The sequence below is a fragment of the Rattus norvegicus genome, chromosome 19 (assembly GCF_036323735.1).
Source record: "Rattus norvegicus strain BN/NHsdMcwi chromosome 19, GRCr8, whole genome shotgun sequence".
NCBI lineage: Eukaryota > Metazoa > Chordata > Mammalia > Rodentia > Muridae > Rattus > Rattus norvegicus.
In genome coordinates this window covers 9,394,973-9,413,840 of record NC_086037.1, presented here as the reverse complement: position 1 = coordinate 9,413,840, position 18,868 = coordinate 9,394,973, and the positions used below count along the sequence as shown (strand labels likewise).

At 49.2% G+C, this 18,868-nt stretch overlaps 1 pseudogene; it reads right to left on the bottom strand.

Moving 5' to 3' along the window:
• Window positions 1-1,869: 1,869 nt before the first annotated feature.
• On the bottom strand, window positions 1,870-18,476 carry Gemin8-ps10 (gem (nuclear organelle) associated protein 8, pseudogene 10; annotated as a pseudogene).
• Between the last annotated feature and the right edge of the window lie 392 nt (window positions 18,477-18,868).

The window sequence follows — 18,868 nt, the reverse complement described above, 5'->3', positions numbered from 1 at the left end:
TGACCAGTGTGTCAGCTTTAGTCTCCTTCACGGTTTCAGATGGATCCTTTCCCAAGTAGGGACCAGTGTCCAGGCTGAGAGCACCCAGGACCAAATCCCAGATTTGCCCTTTTAGAGGTGCATGATTCGGGGGTGAGCCACTGTTCCTCATTTTCCACACTGGTAAAATGGAGACCATAGCTGCACTGTTTGAAACGTGCTCTGAGGAGATCTGTAACTTCAAAATGAACAATAAATCCCCAAGGAGAAACTGGTCTAGGCCAGGGTCAGACCATCTATTTGTCTGGCAAAGTTACTCCCGACCCTACCTACCCTCCTGCTTCCTTATCTTGGGCAAACTTTTAATTGTCTGCCAGGCAGTCTAGAAGCAACCTGACTTTTTTTCTCGAATGATTGATTGATAGTGTTGTGTTTTATAAAAAAGAAAAAGAAGCCAGGGATATGTTTGGCATGGTGTGGGGGAAGAGGGTGCCTCTGTGGGCCCATGATGAGGCATCCCTTCCCCTGAGGGACCAGCCACACATGGTATGGTATAAAATAGAGTTTATTTAGGGCATGGGGAGGGGAGTTGAGGGGGTAGTAGAGACAGAGAAAGGCAGGGGGCTGGGGAGTAAAGGCCAGCCATGACCACATGGGGGAGGGGGAGGGAGGAGAGAAGGAACAGAGGGGAAAGAGAGCCAGAGAAGAGAGGAAGAGGAGCAAAAGCAAGGGGAGGGGGCAAGGAGCCCCTTTTATACTGAGTTAGGGACACCTGGCTGTTGCCAGGTAACTGTGGGGTGAGGTCTAGAAGAGATGCTAAGGGATAGGGTCTTCTTTTGTCACCTAGGCAGACCTGGAACTCACAGTCCTGCCTCGGCTTCCCTGAGGACCAGGATCAAAGCATGTCTCACTCGATTTTTGTCACTTACCGCTCTCCTCACAGTTACTGTTGTTTGCATTCATTAATGCAGTGTGCCATGAAGTCTCACCAGTGTTTACACACCACATGTCCTCTCACAAGGGACCGAGCCTGTGACCCAGATAAATGCAACCCATTTGCAGCCCAATGAGGGGACATTTTGGAATTTGGGGCTGGCTTCGGGGTCCTGTGAGTCATCTTTTTTTTTTTTTTTTTTTGGTTCTTTTTTTCGGAGCTGGGGACTGAACCCAGGGCCTTGCGCTTCCTAGGCAAGTGCTCTACCACTGAGCTAACTCCCCAACCCCCTGTGAGTCATCTTACGCACGCTAAACAAGAGCTCTCTTACTGAGCACCACCCCAACCCCGAGGGTGGCTTTCTTACTTTAAAACTATATCATACTTGTATTGCATACCTTAAATTGATTATATGAGTAATATTTGTTTCTTCAAATACAGACTCACTTAATACGTATCTCAAAAATCCAGAGCAAATAGAGGCCCCTCTGTCACCGCCTCCTACACCCCACACTAGGCTCTTAGTGCCTTCCCTGGGGCGATTGTCACTTCCTTCCAATGCCTTTGCACTGGCATACAAGCCTCTTGCCTGTTTCGGAGCCTGGATATGTCTACTCAGAGATCTCGCTACCTTGTCTGGATTTGATTAAAATAGCTGCAGGGTTTGTTATGGTGAGGTCACCTTACTGTACACCCTTAGCTTCTGTGAAGGGTTTGGACTCTGCATAAATTTTCACAACGCTACAGTAACTGTTGCTGGACTAGAGCAGATGCAAGGCTTTCTGTAGAACACACCTTTGGAAATAGAACTGATGCTCAAACAATGCTCAGATAACATTTGGATGGCTGCTACAAAGGAGCTCCCCAAAGGGCGAGCTGTTCCTGCTCCAACGAGTCCCTTTAATCACAAAAGTAATTCATCCTCTTACAGCCGTGTAGAGAACACAAAGACCAGAAGTTTTTAAACATGTAAAATTGAAAGCCAGTGCAGTGGTACAAAGCTATAATACGAACAGGTAGAGTCAGGAGGCTCAGGAGTTCACAAGGTCATCCTCAGCTGTACAGCCAGTTTGAGACTTTCATCATCTTGAAATAACAACTGCTAACGAGTTGTGTACTGAGTCCTTAAATGGAACCAAATGAAAGGTAATTCTCTTTAGTGACTGACCTTCTGTAGTTAACGCATCACAAAGAGTTTTTGACATTAACATTTCTTCCATCCTGACAGTCTAGGCTCCCAACATAATTTGGAACAAAAAGAGGAAGCTTATGTGGAAAGAAGCTTTTAAAAATTATTTTTAACGGGACAGGAGAGATGGCCCAATTCAGAACACTGGCTGTTCTTCCAGAAGATCTAGATTCTATTCCTAGCACGCACATAGAGGCTCACAAATGTCTCCGACTCCAGTTCCAGGGGACCTGATGAACTCTTCCGGCCTCTGAGAGCACCAGGCTCACCACCTCCATGGTGTGCAAACATACATGCAGGTCAAACACACATCAAATTAATAAAACGCTAAAGATAGCTTTTTAATTATTTTTAAAGACTACGGAAGGCAGCCTTGAATCCTTTCTTGGCTTATCAAAACCAACAGAGGGCAGCACTGAGAACTCATGTTCTTTTGTCTGGAATATTCTGCAACCCTGGTTCCTGGTTGTCTCTGGACTTTGACGATGCTGACTTCTTCCCAGCAATATCCATCAACATGGTAAATGTAATTTTGGGGATATAATTTCAGAATACACACACAAAATATATAGGGACATATTCCCTTTTCTATATCATTTCTTCAAACAGTGGTACTGAAGATTGCAGAGATGACACACAGCATATTTGACCCACAGAACTTGTGAACTTGGACCGGGTGGGGTGTTTGTTTAAGACAGAACCTTCCTATGCTGTCCACGATGACTTCAAGCTCACAGCAATCCACGGATGCCGTGATTACAGGCGTGAGCTGCTGTGCTGAGCAAGTCTACACTGTTGATCAGACCCAGGGCTTCAGTCCCGACTCTGATCCCTTTGCCCGCTTCTGCATTTGGGAAAAAAAGACGTTAATAAGAGGTTTCAGGGTTGTTGTAAAGTTAAATGTGTTCATATGCATAAAACGCGTGGAGGGGAGGCTGGCATGGGACAAGTGGTAATTAAACGTCAGCTCTCATTGCCAGCCTTTTGCCTTTGTAACATTTCTAACACTCACTGCTTCTGAGGGATAAATTCCTCCAGGCAGAAATAGCAAGAGTAAATTATTAGCATACTTCTATGATTTTGGACATATATTATAAAATTTCTCCCTGAAGATTCAGGTTCAGTAGTATCCCAGGTCTGGGTTCCCTCGGTAACAGAATGGGTAAAGCTGGCCTTGTGGAGTCTCAGGCTACTTTAATTCTCTCAGTGCTAAGGATGAAAGCCAGCCCCGCAGTGCTAGGCGAGGGCTACTACCGCCCAGCCGGAGCCTCAGTTCCCTCAAAGCTTTCACTGGAAAGGGAAGACAGTAAAGTCAGTAAGTGACCCATGAGGTGGCCAGTTCCAGAGAGAAAACTAAGGCAAGATTAGGTGAGGTGGCTGGGACAGGGTGGTGGCTGCAGTTACAAGAGTCAGGGCCCCTCCTGGAAAGATGCCATTAGAGCAAAGCCATCAAGGAGGGCAAAGAATATGAACTCACTTGGGGGAGAAGTGCTCCAGGTGGGGGTCAGGGGTACATGTCCAAAGGGTCTGGGACAGTGCCGGCCTGTGGGGGTGAACCCTGAGAGGACAGGAAGACAGAACAGTCCTGGGGTAAAGCCAGGCCACTGAGCCTGGATGACTGAACCAACCTGCCACAGAGCTGTTTGCAGTTTTCTGACTTCAGTTCTAGGAAAGATGCTGTAGGCACTCAAGGACACAGAACAACCTGAAGTCCTGTCCTCCTGGGTTTAATCTGTTTAGGAGCCATAAAAAGAAGGGGAAGCTGTCACTGTCCTCCAGAAAACCTGGCATTCCTGTCTTCTCGGGAAAATGAAACTATTCAGATCCTCATCATGCCCATCCTTCTTTTTCTTAGGACCGTAAAAGGGCAGGAGTAAAACGAGAAGACACAGCTTGTGTTGTTAGTCCCTGGGCGGTCTTTCCAGAGAGCATGAGACAGTAAGTCTCAAGCACTTGGGTCTGAGGTAAGGAAGGTTCCTGAAAGTGCATCTTCTTTCCGTGCTTTCACACCCCCAGAGATGTGTGAGTTAGAGAGGCAGCTCAGGGGCCGTCGTGTGGACTAACCACCGGCAGCAACAAGCCATTGCACTCATGCACCTCATGGCTAAGTAGCCTGGAGTCTCGACTCATGTCCTGGATATAGAGCCTGCGCCTTGAGTAAGCTAGCATTTGCCAGAGGACCGTGAACAATGAGAGGTGGAACTAAAATGGTTAAAATGAGTGGAGGTGGCATGGGTAGAGTTGAGGCAGGTGGATGTACCTGTTGGCAGAGGGGCCAAAGCCCAGCCCTAGAACGACAAAGCTCTTCTGCATCTTGCTCAGTCTCCCGTGTGGCCTCCATTGGTGACGTGTACCTGATCACCCACTGAGTGTGGGTGTGGGAGCCCAAAGGGAGGATGGACAGAAATACCAAGAGGGACTGCCTGCCCTGTGGAGGAGGAGGAACATTCTGGATCACAGGGACCTGGCTAAGTGCTCACAGCCTCTGGCTTCTTGAGGATTAGGACTTCTGACCTCCAGGAACCTGACGCTTTTGTTTTATCTACCTAATTTGTGGTAACTCGTTACAGCTGCAACAGGAAGTGAATGCAGAGAGGGAGAGAGAGATGAAATTGGGGGTTGTCTTAGTTTGTTCAGGCTGCAATAGTAAAACATTACAGACTGGTGGCTTATAAACACATTCCAGCCAGCAAGATAAGGTTAGGTAGGTCCAAGTAGCTTTCTGCTGAGCCCAACTACTCCAGGCTCCAGATAGTGAAGAAGAGAACTGACTCCTGCAAGTTGTCCTCTGCCCTCCATACAAGAGTTGTGGCATATCTATCCACATAAAGGGATGAATAAAACGTAGTTGAAAAGCTATAACCTGCTAGGTGTGATGGCATGAGCCTTTAATCCTGGCACTCAGGAGGCAAGGCAAGCAGAACTCTGAGTTCAAGGCCAGCCTGGTCTACAGAATGAATTACAAGATAGCCAGAGCTACAATGTAAGACTGTCTCAAAGAACTGAAACGAACAAAACCCCAATATAAATAAAACTTACAAACCACAAGAATTTATTTCTTTCAGTTCTGGACCCTGAGACTCCCAAGGTCAAGATGCTGGCAGATACGGTGTCTGGAGAGGGCCCATTTCCTAGTTCATAGTGGAGCCTCCATGATAGCGCCTCACACAGCGGAAGGGGTTAGGAATTTGAAATGTCCCCACAGGCTCATGTGTTTGAATACTAGGTCCTTAGTTAGCAGCGCTGTGGAATACTGTGGAACAAGGGGTAGCATCTCAGTAAGGAAGTAAGTCACTGGGGATAGGTCTTGAGGTTCAGTAGCCTTGCTCCACTTCCTGTCTGCTGCTTCCTGACTGCTGATGCTACATAACACTCTCCTCTTACCATGCTTTCCCCAAAGGAAAAGCCCTTTGCACTGTAAGCTCAAATCTTTTTTTTTTTAAAGAAGGGACATACTACTTTGTTATTTTTTTATTTATTTAATGTACATGAGTACACTGTAGCTGTTGTCAGACACACCAGAAGAGAGTATCAGATCCCATTACAGATGGTTGTGAGCCACCATGTGGTTGCTGGGAATTGAACTCAGGACCTCTGGAAGAGTAGTCAGTGCTCTTAACCGCTGAGCCATCTCTCCAGCCCCCATAAGGCAGCTCAGATGTTTGGTTACAGCAAAAATGACAGTAACGAATAAATCTCTTTATAAGGGTGTTAGTCCTGATCATGAGGTGAGTAGGTGTCAACATGCATAGGGCAGAGTACAGACCACAGGTTCCAGCACTGACGTCAGTAACTGGTTTTTCAGTGACTGCCTCCTACAGACAGTATCCATACCGGTCCCTTCCCTCCAGATGCTTTCTAAGGGCCCATGACCACCTCACATGTCAATCCCACTGTGACCTGCCCCTCCAGCCCCTGTGATCCTGGCAAAGGGAGCATCTGATTGATCTGTAAATCTAGGCCCTTAGGTTTTCTGTGCTAGCTCAGCTGGAAATAACCAGAACTTCTACACCTTCAGTCTGTTCTCATGTTGTCGGGCACAGATTTGCTACTGTGGCTGGACTTGACTTTTCCTCCCGAAGCTCGCTCACACTCTCTGAGTAAGTGTGAAAGGCTGGGGTATCCGAACAAGCCCCACCCAGTCTCCATCCCCAGCTCACCTCTGCACTCTTAGAAGACAGAAAAAGAGGGCAGTTCTGAGCTCTCACAGCTGTTAGAAAAGAGGCTGATAGAGACAGCGTGATAAATAATGCAGAGGAGGAAGCCTCCGAATCAGAAATGGTTGACATCAGGGCTTTAGTGCCTCTGTAGGGCACTTATGACCTATGCACGAAAGAGCTGGCTCAGCTCAAGGACTTTATTTATAATGGATTTTCCTTTGTCATTGGTGCTGGGATGATCAAGCCACTGAAGGGTCAGCTCGGGTCTTGAGGGAGTTGGTATATGAGCCCATTGGACACTCTGAGAACAAGCTCTCAAGGGTCAACGATTCCTCAGCTATTTCTCGCTCTACAAAGGTAGGGCAAGGTAGGGCTTGGAAAGAATTAATTCATCTGGCCCCTCCTTTTCAGAAAGGGAGCCAAGGCCCCTGCAGCCCTGTCTTCATTCAGTCAGGAGGGCCACACTTCCACTGGAGGTGCCAGAGGGAAAGCCTCCCTAGCGCCTTGCGGCTTCTGGGGTCCATGGTTGGCCTTGGCGGTCCTCAGCTTCTAGACACAGCACTCTAATCTCTGCCTTTGTGCTCACAGGGTCCTCTCCTCCTTTCTCTACCATCTTCTTGCTGTGCAACTCCAGTCTCACACCTCAGTCCCCTCTTAGAAGAACCCCAGATGTGCTGAACTAGAGCCCACCCTCAGCTGGGCTTCACTACATCTGCAAACATCCTGTTTTCAACTAAAGCCATATTCACGGGAACCCCAGGTTAAATCTTCAGTAACAAGGAGACAGAAGGTCCATTGATAAAAAACCTGTAACAGCCAGTATGAACGGGTGCTATCAGCATCGAAATGACAATAAGAAGCTACCATAGCTCACCAGACAGGCTGAACCTAGAACACTGAGAAGGACCAAGTGTGGTAACAAATGCTGTAAATCCCTGGAACAGGCCGGGACAGGCTGGAACAGGCTGGGACAACAGGAGAATTGCAAGTTAAGCTTGGGCTACACAGTAAAACACTGTCTAATAATAATAGCTGAAAAAGACAGGCTCATATCTATAATCCTCACATTCGGGAGGTTGAGGCAGGAGGATCTTAAATTTGAGATCCCATGGCTACCTAGTGAGCTCTAGGCCAGCCCGCTATAGAGTAAGATCCTGTTGAGTGCGACTCAAAGTAAGGAGGGAGAGAAAGGGGGGAAGGCAAGAGGGGGAGGAGACTAAATTTACTAGTATACTCCTAACTTGTTTGTAGGAGTGGAAAATGGCTCAACCACTTAGGAGAAAAGACAGACGAGTCCTTTGCAGATGAACTTGAAATTAAAGGACAGTGGAAACTGAGGCACCCCAAAAGAATAAGGTTGAGAATATATGATAAACCAGGGGTTAGTCACATCTGCCTTAGAGCTTTGGACCCTGTGCAGGTCTGCATTCCCTTCCTAGTAATTTAAAGCCCCACCAAGCCCCGAACTCACCATATCCTGTAGTTATGCGGTGAGATCTGCCATCTTTGTTAGAGAGGACCATTGCCATCCTATGGAGTGCCATATGTCCGAGTGTGTAACTCTGCACAGCACAGAGCGTGTAACACTCCTCAACCCCGGGGCTCCATTGGCCTTCCTTTCTGAATCCCATGAGCTTAGCACACAGGCAGCGTTGGCCAGAACGTGGTCCGTATCTGCTCCGTGGGAAGCATGCAAACCCTTTCTGCCTGCAGTCCATTGGAAAGTATCACCAGACCACAAGCCATTCGTTTTAAAACTCACATCCTAGGGATGAGAGATGGCTCAGCGGTTAAGAGCACTGACTGCTCTTCCAGAGCTTTGAGTTCAATTCCCAGCAACCACATGGTGGTTCACAACCATCTGTAATGGGACCTGATGTCCTCTTCTGGTGTGTCTGAAGACAGCGATAGTGTGTGTGTGTATGTGTGTGTGTATACATATACATATTTATATAAAATAAATCTTTAAAAACCTCACTATTTCATACACACGCACACACACACACACACACACACACACACACACACACAAATATAAATTACTTGATTACAGTTGTTAACCCGGATTTTGTTGTCTCTTCCCATTGAGTTCTATTTCACTTTCAGGGGAGCCTTTCTGGCACGGTGTTAAGTTTATAAATGTTCATCCACCAGGTTCATAAAACGAGACTTGCCTGAGGCTAGATTTCCCTTTATGAATTAGTTTTCTTTTAATTACACATTGCAGTAACTTTTGTCTTACCATTAAAGTTATACAACCCCTCTCCCTGTTGGGGGGGGGTGTGGACCCAGAGTCGAGTAGACCCTCAGTGAGCTACATCCTCAGCCCTCTGTATATCATTATACATTTAAAACACTGGCAAAAACAACTATAAGAGAAAGTACAAGGAAGAAACTAATCTCTCCCAAGTCTGACACCCAGGTAGAGATGCTCTCAGCCTCCGGGGACAAGGCTCCCTGCTTAAAGCCTGCTGCCTCTTCAGTTCTTTTTTTCTATTTATTCTTTTGTCAGACAATATATTCCAACCGCAGCCTCCCCTCTCCACTCCTCCCAGCCCCCCTCCACTTCCCCTCTCCCCCAGATCCACTGCTCCTCTGCTTCCCTTCAGAAATGAGCAGGCCTCACGGTGATATCAACTGAACACGGCATGACAAAATGCAGTAGGACTAGGCATAAACCCTCATTTCAAAACTGGACAAGCGTCCCGAGATCAGGTAAAAGAGTCAGAGACTCTCCCACTCTCCCCCGTCAGGAGTCCCATAAAAACTCAAGGCTAAACAGCCACAGCATGGATGCAGAGGGCCCAGTGCTGACCCACACGGGCTCTGATTGCCACTTCAGGTTCTGCTAGGCCTCCTGAGTCCTGCTTACTTGATTCTGTGGGGTGTGTTCTCCAATTCTTCTCTTCATTTTTTGAGGTGTGTGTGTGTGTGTGTGTGTGTGTGTGTGTGTGTGTGTGTGTGTGTGTGTGTATCCATTTGAACCAACCAATTGTGTATGAGGGCAGAGGCCAGAAAAGGGTGTCAGGAAGGAACTGGAGTTACAGGCTGTTGCCTGACAGAGTGCTGGGAACTGAACTTGAGTTCTCTGGAACAGTAACAAGAGCTGCTGGTGGTGACTGAGCCCTCTCTCCAGCTGCCCAAGCTGCCTCTTCTTACGGGGATCTGATGCAGTTTCCCAGGGTTTGAGGCTGGCTTCCATGCTCCACATGGCTGCTGAGCCCAGACACATAGTCAGCCAAGGCCTTTCCCCTGCTCAGCAGGGTCTCCTCTCTCACTCCCCTGCTCCACACATGGGCTTGTGTGAGCCCGAGTACAAAGAAGACAATGAGGATGGAGAACTCCTCGAGGCAATCGGTCTGCAAACAAGTTCCCAGAGCACATACGTTTTTAAAACAAAGCTATTAAATTAGCCAAAGGGAACACATCAGATCCAGCAGAGTGAGTTCCAAATGGCTTCTTGAAATAATTAACTCGGACAGCAGCGACACGTGCATTCACCAGCAGGAAGTGGTACAGGGCTGCAAACCGGAGTGCCCTCGGGCGGGCAGAGAAAGGGCTGGGAAGCTAGGTGTGACGGCACACACCTGCAATGCCAGCGTATAGGAGGCAGAGAAAGGATCATAAACCCAAAGCCAACCTGAACCATACGGCAGGGCTCTGGTCCAAAGAGAAAACGCTGGGGGTTAGCCCAGTGGCAGAATGCTTGCACGGCCCTATTGATTGATTTCCAGTCCAAAGAAGAGGAGGAGGAGCCAGAGGAAGAAGCAATGGCAGAAAAAGTGAAGTGGCCAAGAGTGTGCGGATGTAGGCGTTTATCCGCTTTGCTCCATCGCAGACCCGAAACACCTTCCTTAACTTTCCCCATGCCTTGGGTTTCTCATCCGTAAAATGGGGATAGCAGCTCAGCACGGGGGGGGGGGGGGGAGTAGCCAGTAAGGTCTATCTGAGACATGATTATTAGTTATTCAAATGGGGACAAGCTAAATACCTGTTTCATAAACGTAAAGGCAACAAATGTATAAAACATTTCAGCCGATTAGCATCCGAGTGACACTAATTACTGTGGTTCTATGAAGAATGGGGAGGAGGGCGTTGGCAAGATGGCTCAGCTGGTAAAAGGTGCCTGGGTTTGACTCATGGGACCCACATGGTGGGAGAAGAGAGCTAATTCCTGCAACTTGTCCTCTGACCACATGCAGACCATGGCCCACACGTGCCCACATGCATACATAGATTAATAAATTAATTAAATGTAATGAAAATATTAACGAGTAGAGTGGAAGGTGGGTGGGCGTGTTTGTGGTAGCACACCTGGATTTTAGAACAAGGTGGCCTTGAGCTCTGCCCAGATCACTGAAGTGATTTGCGACCTCAGAACAAGACTGAGACAAAGAGACGAAGCAAACAAAGCTTCCCTTAAAAGCCTCACAGAAACAGCTTCCCTGGAGCAACCAGATCTGAGCATTGTTCCCCTCTCATTTGGGAAGAGAAAATGATCCCCATTACACTCTCAGCCACCAGACCAGAAGAGGGAACACGTTTAACCTTGAATGTTCAAACTCACCTCCACACAGATGGACAGATGGTATGCACACTGCACACGCGTGTGCGCGCGCGCGCGCACACACACACACACACACACACACACACACACACACCACTGGAATATACCCCACCCTCCACACGCTGGGGTGAGAGGACTTTCTATGGCCATGGCTTTAAAGGAAAGCAGGAAGCTCGCCCACGGTGCCAGCTGGCTTGGCGAAGGAGGAACAGTGATTAAAAGGTGTATCTTGTGTGTAGGAAGAGGGGCAGGTTGTACCATATACCAGGACAGGAAGGGGCATGGAGAGCAGGGGAGGCTGGTAAGGAAGAAGCTGCCCCTGGTCCTCTCCAGAGGACACAGAGAGGTTACAGCGTTTGGCAGGCAGCATCTGGTGCCAGCAGGAGGCGAATAATTGACCATAAATAATGTATGGGGTAAGCGGGGGAGGCCAGTGGAACAAGAGGCAGCTAAGACTTGGGTGCTGGAGACCCCTGAAGGGATTCCCACTTTTGCCTGGGAGGCAGAGTGTCTCCTCCCCAAATGACAACTGGGGCACTCATCCTAGCCACTGTGAAGATGGCCAAACACAGGAAACTGTTGTTAACAAGAAGGCCTAGCCAGAAATGAGGTAGTATTGCAGTGGAGAAAGAAAATTACTTTTATACTTACCAACGACAGAGGACAGATTAGAGTGCATCAGGGGAGCACTTAGGCTCTCAGAGCATCTGACGCATTTTTTTAGAAAAGTGATGAGGCAAAGGGAGAGGATTCTGGGAGACACGGTGGGAAGGCGGGTGTACGGAAACACTATGAGATAGGGCAAGTTAGATCTGACCATGATGCCTTGGTGGCTCCACCGTGCTCCAGCTGTCTTCGTAGTTAGAGGGTCCATGAAAGGGACCTTTACAAATGCAACGCGTGTCTTTACTGGCTGTGGTGGTACACAACTCTGATCCTAGCACTCCAAAGACTGAAGCAAAAGAATCTAAGTTCCAGGCCAACCTGCCTCTCTGTACTCAGACCCCGAAAGAACAAAGGCAGGCAGGCAGACAGACAGACAGACAGACAGACAGAGCTCACAAATGTATGCCCTGCTTTAGGCAAACAGTGGGAGCAAGAAAGCTTTCTGTGTATTTGGTTTTCTTCTCAATCATCAGTTCAAACTACACAACATGTTAGAGTGAATGTTGGGGGACATGTTCACCGTTACTGTGGCACCCCTAGCTGACTGTCGTTACATGATGGCCTGTTGTGCTGGTTCTATGGAGGGGCTAAGAACCCTGACTGGAAGAAATGGAGACTCAATGCATGTTGGCTGTGACTGTGAAGGCAGCAGGCGTGACACTCAGAGAAGACACACAGACCCGAGGCCAGGCAGGGACAACATGCTGGTTTCCACTTGCTGGGCCTTACCTTTCCCCTTTCCAGCTTGCAATGCGCTTCCCCTGAAGGCTTACACTCCATGTCCTCTGTGATCCATGTGGCCTGGTCCAACCCAACCCACTGGGCCAATGGGTTGGTGTCAATGCAAAATCCTCCAGTGGCCCTTGATATAAAAGGGGGGAAGGATATAAAACCTGTCTTCAAGCTTCCCTCTCTTATCCCACTCTGCCTCTCCCTTCTGCTTCCAGGACCCCTGTGAATACATGGGCCACCCAGAGAATCCGGGATAGCCACATTTTCCATTTTTACAAATCTATTCATTTATTGGGAGGAGGTGCCGGTGTGCAGGTGTGGAGGTCAGAGGGACAGCTTGTTGGGGTTGGTTTTACCCTCCTACCATGTGTACCCTGGGGATTGGACTCGGCTTTTAGACTTGAGTGACAACTGCATTTCTCGGCTGAGTCATCACTCCAGCTCCCAAGCTCCCTATCTGAAAGTCAGCTGAGCCAGGATATAGCTCAGTGGGTGGAATATAGGAAAGATGTCCTGAGCTTGATCTCCCAGCACCGTATGAACTGTATATGACAGCACACTGCTGAAACCCCAGCCCCTGGGAGGAGGTACAGGCAGGAGAGTCAGAAATCCAGTCATCCTTGGTTACACAGCAACTTTACAGCTAGCCTAGAGTACAAGAGACCCTGTCTCACAAATAAATAAACTGGCCGATTGGCATCTTTCTTCTAGCACCTTCATCCCCTGATGTCAACTAACACACAGAGCCACAATTGCAGGGATGAGGGCCTGCGGTTTTGAGAGCACGGCCTAACACAGGTTGACTGCAGCAGATGCTGAGCCTGCGTGGTTCTTTCTTTCCTTAGTCATTCAGTGACTTGTCCAACAAACACTGGTGAAAGTCTTCCTGGTGGTAGGACTTGCATTTGCTTTCTGTAAAGCCCCAGGCCGTGAACCCTGAACTGGCCATGGATGGATTGGCCTCTTGGATGCACGCTGGGCAATCGGGAAAATTGAATGAGATGGGCGGGGCCTTAGTCTACCCTAAAGTCAGCTTCGGGGGACCTAAGACTTGGAGCAAGGCTTATGCAGGAGCCAGGGCACCGGGTGGACAGTCTACAGCAATGAAAGGTCTAAGCAAAGAAAGGATGGTTTGGCTAGAAGAGGCTTCCTAAACTTATGGTGGGTCTGTGGAGACCGGAGAGCCGAAAATCATTGACTCGCCGACCCTCTGAACACAGAGGCTGCACACAGAGGCACATCTGCGTTTCCTGTGCAATCATGAGGCCAGCATGGAGTAGCTACCAGCACTTCGAGAGAGCCTTAAACTGTCGGCAGCCTGCTGGGAAAAATACAAAATCCAGAGTGCACCATCTACTAAACATAAACTCTCAACACTTAAGAAAAAAAATGCCTATCACTCTCCCAAGTAGAGGGCTGGATAGAGACCTCTGGTTCCACCCACATCGGCTACCATGGTGCTGAGAACATTGGAGATCACTGTAGCACTGAGAATAGTTATCCTCGGCTGATCCAGCCACAGGACCGAATGAATTCCAAGTCAAGGAAGTGGCGTTTGGCCTAAGCTCAGACCAGGGTGGGGTTGTAACAGTGACAGCCCGAGAAGCTCGGGAGGGGGTTGGAAATCCCAGTGCCTCAAGACTGTGATTCTGATGGGTGGGTGTTTTCTCCCTGGGAAGGAAAATAGCTCTGTTCTTCCCCAGAGTAGCTCACACCTTTCTTCTTTCTGCCAGGTTCCCGTCTGTGGGCATGTTTGCCTTCTTCTGGGAGGCCATGAAGCTGTGCTGCTGGTCAGTCCTGCCAGATTATGCTCTAGCCAGTGGACATGATGGTGCAGGGAAGTGCCATGGCCACCAGTCAGGAGCAGTGCTTCTCTTTGACTATGCAAGGCATGGTCAACACCTTTGCTCTGTTCCTGTAACAAAGTATTTACTCACCACATCAGCTTGTTTGCCCTAAAGAGCGCACCTGCAGGTCCACGTCAGTTTGCCTTCTATATTTATCTGAAATGATGAACAAGAAGTTGCAATGATAGGAGAGACAGCTGGCGGGCTCACCCCTCACCCAGTCTCTTCAATGGTAACACTTTACATCACTAGAGAATGAGATCAAAGCTCCCCCCCCCCCCTGTAACGCCAGCTTGGCACGCTTGGGAGGGTAGAGGCTGGCGACAGACATACCTTTCTTTCCTTTGGATTCTCCCCACAACCCATACAGGTGTGGAGACAGTCACACTGGAAGCACACGTTGGCTTCCAGATGGGGATAGGTTTGCACTGACAGGTGGTCAAAGAACACGTAACCAGACAAGGGAGGCTGCCAAGCGGTTTGCCAGGCAGGCGCGTGTGCAAAGACTGGGGTGGCGGGAGCTACCTGTAATATTGCTTCCAATTATGGAAAGTGAACATGTCCTAATAATGCTCAAGTAATGTGGGGTTGGCTAAGAAAATCGGGTAGACTCAGAGGGAAAAAAAACAGTGTAGCTATTATGATTACACAGAGGAGAATTTTTGTCTGTCATTGAGATAGGCTCTCACTCCATAGTCCAGGCTGGCTTTGAACAGAATTCTGTCTCAGCTTTCCAAATCAACAGTTTGTATTGAGATAAACATAAAATGGTAATAGTTATACCCTAAAATGTTACTGCTGGCTTTTAAAACTTGTTTTAGACAAGGTCTTTATACCTCTAAATATGGGATATGCATACACATACATGTATATGTGTGTGTGGAGATGGACAGATAAATGAGTGGACAGAGCTCTTCCCAGTCACCCCATGTACTGACCTTACATTTATCTGCAGGCTCAGCTGTCTCTTCCTCCAGGAAGACCTCCCTGAGTGCCCCAGTCCCTCAATGCCCTCCACAATGACCTCAATTATACGTCTTGACTATGCCTCCCTAGTGCCCAGACGGTGGGCTATCTACTGGTTCTTCCATTGGTGCATGAAGTTTAAAGAAGAGGTCAATGCCAGGTCAACTCCTTTCTAATGGACTCTCCAGCACAGTGCTCAGTACCAAGGGGTGGGAAGTCAATGTCACAGAACGTGAGAATGGCTCTCCTTCTAGACAGCTAGCTGTCTGGCTCATGACCACTGAGTCAGGAGGGGAGGGAGCACCTGCGTTCTCTCCCCCAGCTAAGAGATGAAGTTTCTGTGGCCTCGGGCTCATCTGTGCCCCCTCCCAACCCCATCACTTAGTCCTTCCACTTGCTTCCAGTCATGGTCACGAGGGGACCAGAGAGGGACGGTGACTCAGCCTAATTCATCACCACAATGGAAAAACCCAGTCACCTGCCCTCCTGGCAGCAGGCAGGGCTGCCTCTGCATCTGGAAGGGCAGCAAGCCACACTGCCTTGAAGGTCCTTTTGTCTTTCACCTACTGGGGAAACAAAAAAAAAAAAAAGAGTCAAGATAAGAAGGTGAAGAGAGTACCAATGGCTGACACTCGGGGCTCACTGCACAGTGCATATCTCAGAGATCAGGACAGCATGTTACTCAGTACTAGGATTCAAGTTAAGGGTCCATGTGTGCCAGCTCCTAACAGTACCTCAAGCCCTCTGTTCTCTGAAGTGCCTCTGGGCACTCAGTTGACTCCAAGGCAGCCAAGCATCCAAGGTCGTCCTGGGCAGCAGAGCCCAATTCCCACTGTAGAACAGAAAAACACCTCTTGCTGGCTTCCCTTGCAGCTTTACCTGGGTTATTTATCAGGCCTGGATCTGGGTTCCGACAAGCAGATGTGTACTCCAGGCTGTGAATTAGAAGCTGATACAGCATCCGTCCCCCGAGTGAGGACGGCAGCAGTGGCTTCAGCCTTCACTCTGCTTCAGAGGCAGCTGTGGCCCAGATGGCAGTGTCCAGTGTCTGTGTCCACTGCTACTGCTGGTTGCAACACCCAGGTCCAGGGATGGCACTGAAGTCTTAGCACCAGATGAAGGCTGCCTGCTTACCAAGCCTGACTCCGTCACCCTGATAGGTCTCTTAACTAAGTCCCCTTGTCCCCACTTGGCCAGAATAGGTTGTTTCTTGCAACACACAACCTGCCTGGCATTTCTGACTGCTTTCAAAAGAGGAATGGAAGCTTTCTCCTCCCGCCTAGGCGTGGCATAGCCAGTCTTTTATTCAGCACAGCACCCTGTCCCTGCACAAGCTAGGCCCTCTGCTATGCTCTGCTCTCCTCTGTTAAAACCCACACATCCAGCTTGCCTTCAAGAAGCAGGCAGCTGGGCTGGAGAGATGGTTCAGTGGTTAAGAGCACTGACGACTCTTCCAGAGGTCCTGAGTTCAAATCCCAGCAACCACATGGTGGCTCGCAACTATCTGTAAAGAGATCTGATGCCCTCTTCTGGTGTGTCTGAAGACAGCTACAGTGTACTTATATATAAAAAGAAGAAGGAGGAGGAGGAGAAGGCAGCCTCCACGGGGACCATAGCACAGGGGACTGACACTGCACACTTCTTTTACTGGCTCAGCAGTGACAATCTCGCATGACTCGTCCAGAACAGCCTGCTCCCACAGCACCTGGGCTTGACTCCACAGTCCCCTGGGGGCGCCTACAATCACCCTCTTCACTACCTAGCAGGTCACCACATTCAGGGGTTGACATGCAAACCCTGATCCCGCAGAGTGCTCTCCCGAAGTCAATGGGTCATCTGAGCCAAACAGATCAAGTTCAAGGCCACTACAAACGCTGTGCCTCAGACAGACAGACATACCAGAGCTCTTGCCAGGAAGCCTCCTCCAACCCCTAGGTCCTGTTTTCCTCCATCTCTAGGCAAGAACTCTAACGAAGTAGACATTCCTAGCAATTCAGGAGGCAGCGCAATACACAAATATTGCTTTATGTCAGGGAAGTCTTTCTCATGTTGACGACAGTATCCCTCCTGTGGAGAGAACTCTTCTCAGTGGCTGTTCAATTGCGTCCAGCATGAAGGGCCCACTGGGACTTGCTGAACATGTTTCTATCAGTCCATGGACGTCTGTCTCTGAGAAATGTCCAGAGGAATAGATGAAGAGACTGCACCCCAAAACAAAGGAGGGCTGTGTTCCAGAGGCAGCCCCTAGGGGCGCTGTGCTCAGGGCTCAGAACTTCAGGGGATGACAGGCCAGTACTTGGGCTGGTTTCTGTCATTTCTTGTCAAAACCCAGCCGTATGGCAGCCTCCATGGCCGGGATCTTGGCAGCACTGTCTCCATACAAACACTTCACCTCAGCCCGGCGCTGCGCACTGGGCCTCTCCGACGGGGGCTGTACTGACTGGTGGTGGTTGTAGTACAGGCCGTGGTCGGCATTCACACAGCCACCCAGGCGTTCCTCAGCCAGCTGCTGCTGTTGCCTTCGCCCTTCTCGGTGCCTCTCAGTCTCTGCTTAGTACTGGCACAGCTCCTCCGTGATTTCCATGTTGCTCAGGTCGCACTCTACTCCGTCATTTGACTCTGACCCCTTCTCTTCCTCTTCACACAGTGCTTCATCTTCTTTCGTGCGTGCCCAGGTCCTCCTTCAGTCATGCAGAGGCTGCCCAGAGCTTTGAAAATGGAAAGGAAGGTAGGGTGACTCCTGCCAGGCCGTGTGCTGGGCTTGGAAGGCTGAAGGACACCCGACTTCATAAGCAGGAGCGCTCCAGGGAAGAACGGCATGCGGAGAGAACCATGGGAAAGTGAACCGGGAGTTCTGGGCTTTCTACAGGTGCTCTAGTGGCTGTGCATCCAAGCCATAGCGTGATAATAATGTCGCCAGTACTGTGCACATACTAGGTGAGAATACCAGGACTGGGTGACATCTCCATCTCCGATGCTGTTACTGCTATCTCTGAGTGGAAAGTCCAACTAGATGCTCGTGGGCACAAAGCTTACAAATGTCAGGTGACAGGATGTCTGTCAGGCAGTGGGGTCCTGAGACGCATGCTGAAATTATTGAGAAGGGTAATTTAAAATGCCTCCGAGGCGGTAATGACAACTTTATCACCATCATCATCAATAATATCAACCACCTATTAAACACTAAAGCCATGGATTCAGCCACCACACTAACTGTGTTCTTCACAGTCTACCATTTATTTAGGGGGAAGGATGCATGTGCATTGGTACATGTGTATGCATGTGTGCACTCATGGGAGTGCCCATGTATGTGCAGGCCTGTGCTTGCCTCAAAGTTGACACAGTATCTCCACTTTATCATCCAGCCAGTCCAGACAGCCAGCATGTCCCAAGGCTGCCGCCTCTGACTCCCGGGTGTGGGACTGCAGGTGGTCATCATACCTGCTGGGCTTTCTGTGGGTCCTGGGGACTCTTAATTCCGTTTGCAGGGCAAGTGCTTTATCCCGAACTATCTCCCCAGCACACACACCCCACCCCCACCCTTTAATTCTTACACGAGTCTTCGGAGTCAGCACCGTCCCAGCCTCACAGAGTATGAGGAGACTGGGAGAGCGCAACATGCTAGAAGTCACGCGAGCGGAACAAATAAAGCGCTGGTCTTAACTTCTACCCACAGAACCATTAGCCCAGGGAAGAAAGACATTTCAGAGAAAGCTCATTCTGTCACCACAGACTGCCCTACCCCGGCTCCCTTAATAAAGGAAGACACTAAGAGGGAGGGGTTTCCCAAAGGTGCAGGGACTAAAACTTGCTGCTTCGATCTTAACA